Below are 6347 nucleotides of genomic sequence, written 5' to 3'. Positions count from 1 at the left end.
AGAACTCCTGTGCCTACACCTCTCTACGTCGAGTACCGACTGCCATTGCCAACCAGAACCAGACCACGCCATTGCTAACCTGCCTGCCCCTTGCTCACGTCTGTGTCAACAGCCTCCGCTACACCAGCACATTTTGTAAATAAAGACTTTTGTGTTGTGTGTCCTTTGGTCCACCATCAAACATGAAACCTAAAAGTTAAACGTCTGTTCTGTCATCTTCTGCTCTGTGTGCTGTGTTTTAAGGCAGCGGAATTCACCATGTAGTTGTTCTTATTTACATATTTCTCTGTTTCTGTTGTCAGGCAATATTGACATTTAAAATGAGAAACACAAAGAAAGTGTTTCATACAGCCAAAAAGCTATATTGACTGTACGTAATCAGCAGATTGTTTCACAATATGTTCACCATTGTCTTGGTCTTGAGACCTCAAAAACCCACATTTGACACCAGTTTCTAGTTGGCACATTAACCAGGCAAAAGTTTCATTTTGGCCTTTGGTCAAGTTATTTAAGGAATTAATAAAAATTAGCTACCTGACATTCGACTGTCATTGTAACCAGTCAGCACTAGCTAACCTTGAATGGGACCCCAACCTTAAGAAAGAGTGGGATCTGGAGATTTCTGGTAATGTGTGCCTGTTACCAGCAATACCAGCTCCTTCTCAATCTCTTCTCTTCTGACAATTCTCGGGGGCCTCTGCGGTGTTACAGAGCGTGATGCCTACAGCAGTCAAGGGAGTTGTAGCCAATGCTCCTAGATTGAATACAACTCTCAGAGGGGAGAACGTTACGGCCACACACACACCAACAGTGTGCTAACATCACTTCTATCATCATCACACAACTGCATAAATTGTCTCCTAGGATATACAGTAAACAAAAAGTCCCAGTCATGTGCAGATAGGAATGAACAGTCAAGTAGAAAGACACACTCACATGCATACGTACAAACAGTTTGCATGTGTATGTGTGCTTCTCCTGTTTGTGTTAGTAAAAGTCCACTGGATTTATCTGTAAGCGCTCAGAGGCCAATGTGTGTGGGATCTAAACACATTAGAATTATGAGAGATGAGGTCAAAGGTCAAGGCCAGGAACACACTACACTGTGTGTGTTTGTGTGTGAGTGTCTGTGTGTATTGGAGGACTGATGAAACAGCCTCGTCAGGGAGGGTGCTGTGCACGGATCATCAGGCATGTGATGGAAGGCGTTCACAAGGAATTTAGATTTGCGCTGAGAGAAAACACATGAGGAGGAGAGAAAGAGGGAGGAGGGAGTGTAAGGCGACCTCGGGACATCAGTTCTGTTTCAGAAACTATCGTCTAGGCGCCCTTCAAGATGGCGCTTTGCCCTCAATTTCTGAACCTGAGCAGTGGATAGTTTGTGTTTGTTGATTTGATATTAACTCTTATTATGGGAGGTTAAGTCAAGGGAGAAGTTAGTTAGCCTTTTAGTTTATACCATGGATGTATTACGAGAACTTACTGGGCCCCATTCATTCCCTATAAATGTTGCTTAGTGGTGCATGAAGCTCCCCCCAAAAAAAGCCAGTTCCAGCTGTAAAGAAATTACCCGGATGAATGCATAATTGTGACACAAACATTGTGACACTCAAAAATTATATCCACTATTTTACAGCCACTTTTGTCACAATGTAAATCTATGGGGAAATATCTTTTGGGGCCAGTGTGTGCATCACCTGACTGACACAAAAGTTGTAATTACACAGTTTGGCCCAATGTGAAATTGGCATCAAAGACTGGCACACTTCCTGGGGGCTTGGTTTATGCCCTAACTGTACTCTACTTTGCTGTTATGAGGGCAGCCTTGCAAGTAGTGCATTGTTTTGTTATTCTTGCTAAACTGTATTGCACACATGAGCCTTATAGTTATTGATGTATCAGTTTTTATTTTGTCATGTTGTATTTGTGCAGGAGAAAAATAGCTTGAGATCCTGAATCGTGCCCATTGAGATTTTAGCTTTTAGCCATACTGCTGGATAGCTCTTGAAATATAGCCTTTCTTTGTGGATATTGTGTTCTGAAAGGACTAGCATAGTAAGTGTTCACATTGCACAGTCATAACAATAGCATCTCTTCTGTACAGCAGCCAGAGCTTTCACCTGTGTTTCTGTTACTTTGAACCCTGCACGCTGGTATCATTCTACGCAGCCCTGCAGTTATACACACAAGTGAAAAGGGTGAATTGTATGGTTCATAAGAAATACAGCAACAATCCACACACAGAAGGAGACATATTTTCATTAGATGCTAAATATACATTGATGACAGGTTGGAGATGTGAAATCATGTGAAAAGATGTATGATAGATGGTGGGAATGTGAGAGAGAAAGTGAGAGTGAGAGAGACCGTAACTCTTTTGGTTGAGAAGGGTTAATAGCGCATCACCAGAACCCACAGGTCATAACCTCGTCTCACTCTCCGTTTTATTTCAATTACAGTGTGCGTGAATGTGTGTGTGGGTGTGTGTGGACTGAGTTGGAGTGTGAATGGTGTTTATTTGGTCATGGATCTAAAACGGATGGGAAGGTGTGGGTAACAGCAGCACTGGGGGATGATGCCATAAACACAGACACACGTGCACACACACACACACACATATGCATGTGCGACTGTCAGTAGTATGGTCTGAGTTGGATAGGAGCTCATGCTACATTGGCATCCCAATGCCGTGTCCTCCCAGCAGCGTCTCCTGGTCGTGGGAACAGAACGCACTCGCCCTCTCTCATATTGTCCTCTTCTTTGCCATTCAAACAAAGAAAGGTAATTTATGGGATGTTGTCACCAATGAATTAAAATCAAGACAGGTACTATATAGATCATTTCTTCACCAAATGAGATCAACATGTTTCTTCTCCAATAGTGCTGCTTTGATTCTAATGATGGCTTTTGTATAGATGATATGTACATTTCAAGAACAATATCGGAGAACACTGTATTACACAGAATGATATGGCGACTACAGTGTGTTTAAGGTTAGGTAATGGTTGAGGTATGGTCAAGGTTAGGCAACTGAAACTCAAAGTAGTACAGTCAAGGAGGAAAATAATACTAAAGCCCCTTTTACACTGGACAAAAAACCCACTAACATCTGCTAACATCTGGCTTTTGTCTTCAGTGTGAAAGGATACCGATCGGCACTCAGGCGGATGTGCTGTGAAAACAGAAACACTGTGGCTACACCTTATTTTTACAGTCTATGGGCTACTTTGCAACCAGTGTAACATAGGTGACTGGAACTCCGTGCTGCTTTCTACCGTAAACTAATTAAATCTTCCTGTTCATTTGTGACGTTGGACGTGGCGCATCAGAAAAACAAAAGGTGAATTGTGTACTGACAATGTAAATGGTTTGTACCTGCTTGCAAATACATACAAATATACAAATACAAATCGCTAATTTTGGTGAAAAGGTTAAACGTGAATAAACACAAGGTCATACAGAATCATAGCTATTTTAGTTATTGTCCAACATCACCCTGTTCTGATTGCCGTTTGGCATTATTTGCTACTTTCATTACACGCATTTTATTATGAAGATCTACATACATTCCAATCTCAGAACCTCTGGGGACCAATGTTTCGGTGTAGCCAGTGGATATCCGGATAAATGATTGGGCTGTTATCCAAGAGTTCCTCTTTTGTGTGCGGGCCTTTTTTACAGTCTGATTAGCAATATTAGAAACCAGTGGCAAAGACGAACTAAGGTTCCGAGGTTGATAAAAAATTAAATCGTTGTCAGAGTAGTACTGGTCAATACTACTGGGATTACAAACAAACTACAAATGGAAACCAGAAAGTTTTAATACTCAAATTGTGTACCTTTCCTACAGATTCTGCATTCATATGCAGATATCTGTTTATAGATATTACATAAATTCTAATTATTTTACAGATTACATTTAGATGTAAAAAAGGAAAGAGGACACATTGCCTCCATGTTAATCAATTTTATGCTGTTATTTAACAATTTTGGAATATGAAATAATTATAAAAAGCCACAAAATTAAGGATTCAGTTTGTAAAAGTATTATTGTTTGGTCAATCAAGTTGCCTTTAAATTCCTCAACTTTTAGTTAACTTTCACCCCAATCCCAGCTTTCGTCATTGTTTTAATTTTTATTTCAGCACAGTAACCAAAGTTTCACGCAGTATAGTTGATCAAAGCTTACATCCTGACCTAAGAGTAACCTCAGCTGCATAGATTGTAGATACAACCTGCATAATATCAGAGAGATAAGTTGTTTTCAGCAGTGCAGAGCAGTTTAGTATGCCCAGATGCTAACACGATGGGCACCAAGCAGACTATCACAACTGTAAACACACACACACACACACACACACACACACACACACAGGTTGCATACATGTCTAAACAGAACAGAACCAGAAACCAACAGTGACCATCACACAGCAACAGGTTACAGATGAAACAGATGAAGTGTTTTTCTCCCAGGCAGTCTCATCTATGCTACTGCCTCCAAAAAAGATCACGACTCGGATAGTCTCGCCTCACTGCAGGTGTAAGTGTAAGATTGGGCGTGAGTAGCGAGAAACCAGAGGGATGCAAAGAGAAAGACACAAAAAGTGGGACAGACCAAAACAGAGAAACAGAGAGAGAGAGAGAGAGATGTGTACGCAGATTAGACTCTTCCTTGGCGCCTGTGTCTGGTTCCAGTGAACTAATGTGTCACCCGGATCCTGAGGGTGCTGACAGCAAAGCTGGGGAAAAGAGGTTGTTGATGCTACTTGGAGTTATATTGCCCTTTACATGATCTTATAAGCTTTGTCGTTTATTCCCACGTGATATCACCTGTCTGCTGTTTTTTTTGCTGTAGACTTGGATTGGGGTTTAGCCATTCAGCTCCATGCAGCCTTTAGTATTAGCATCAATACAAACATGTTGTATGGACAAGCATCATTCAAACTTACACGAGCTGTAATTATTTAACAAGTGCTTCAATTCCAAAGATACCAACGGCAGATTTTAGAAAAAAAGCGAATGAAATGGTGCACAAGACTGACAGAATCTTCATTTGCTGTTGAATGCAAAGAAAAATGTTTTATTACAATTACAAGGTTTTATTTTTGTTGCTCTGGCCATTGCTTCTATTGTTTCTGATAATTTCTAGTCACATCTCACATTCTACTCATGCAACGTAGCAATGGAGCAGAAACACAAGCGCTCAGACAATCATACAGGTTGCAAATAAGCTGACAGTTTTGCTACCAATTTATTTGGAGGTAAAAGTGAAAGTGAACATTTTTGTAATGTTGCATATAATCCAATGGCAAGTATGGGATTGCCAAAGTTGAACCAGGATCAGTCTGTAAACTGTGATGGATATTTTAAACTAACAGTTTGGGTAATAGTTTTTCTGTTTGCTGTCATTTTCTCCTCCAAAAAAGTTAGACTAACCTAGTGGATTTGTTTACAAGCTGTCTGATTTCTTTCTTTTCCCTGATGGATCTATTCTTTAGTTGAGGTCAGAGATGTAAATAATTAACTTGGTAAGTAGATTTTTATTATGACCAAATGAAATCAAGGCCAGAGCTACAAAAATAAAATCCTATCTGTAATAAACTGTAGGTTTTTTGAGGGACATTTGGTATGCTTAGCTAGTTTATAGCAGGCTGGAATTTGTTTGATTAAAATTGTTGTGTAATATGTAATATGTCTGTTGTGGAATAAGGTACAAAGCAAGCAGGAATGTGTGAACAATCCCAAATTGTACTTTTACTGAATGTCTGTTTCTCCTTTTGCTTCAGACCCTTTCCTGTTATCATCCATGGTCCGTGTGCACATGATTGCACAAATGTGTAAATACAGTATGTGTGCATCTGTGTGAGTGTGTGTATGCGTTCACACATGGTTTTCCCATAGCTCTTTTACAGCCTTTCGCTGCGTAACTCTGACCAGTGTCTAACCATCTGTCCTGCTCTCTGGATGCCTGTAATAACCAGTTACCTCCCTCTGTCCTCTCTGCCTTCCCCTACCGCGGACCCTCTCCCCTGTCCTCACATGAGTGACTTTCCCCCTTAAAAAGGATGTTGAAAAGATGTCAAAAGTTTGATGTGAAATCTTGAAAAAGCGAAACACTGCGGCAATGAGCCACAGATGTCACAGAATTAAAAATAGAGAGAACAATCACACACAAACGATGGAACTGTGTGACTAAAATCATACGTAATGTGATAGTGTAAGAGTTGAAGTATCAGATAGTGTGTGTGTACAATTTTCTCACACACACCCACTTTCACAGGCACACGAGGTCACACACACACACACACACACACACACACACACACACACACACACACACACACACA

This window comes from Micropterus dolomieu, linkage group LG10 (genome assembly GCF_021292245.1).
Source record: "Micropterus dolomieu isolate WLL.071019.BEF.003 ecotype Adirondacks linkage group LG10, ASM2129224v1, whole genome shotgun sequence".
Lineage (NCBI taxonomy): Eukaryota > Metazoa > Chordata > Actinopteri > Centrarchiformes > Centrarchidae > Micropterus > Micropterus dolomieu.
This window is presented reverse-complemented; position numbering follows the sequence as displayed.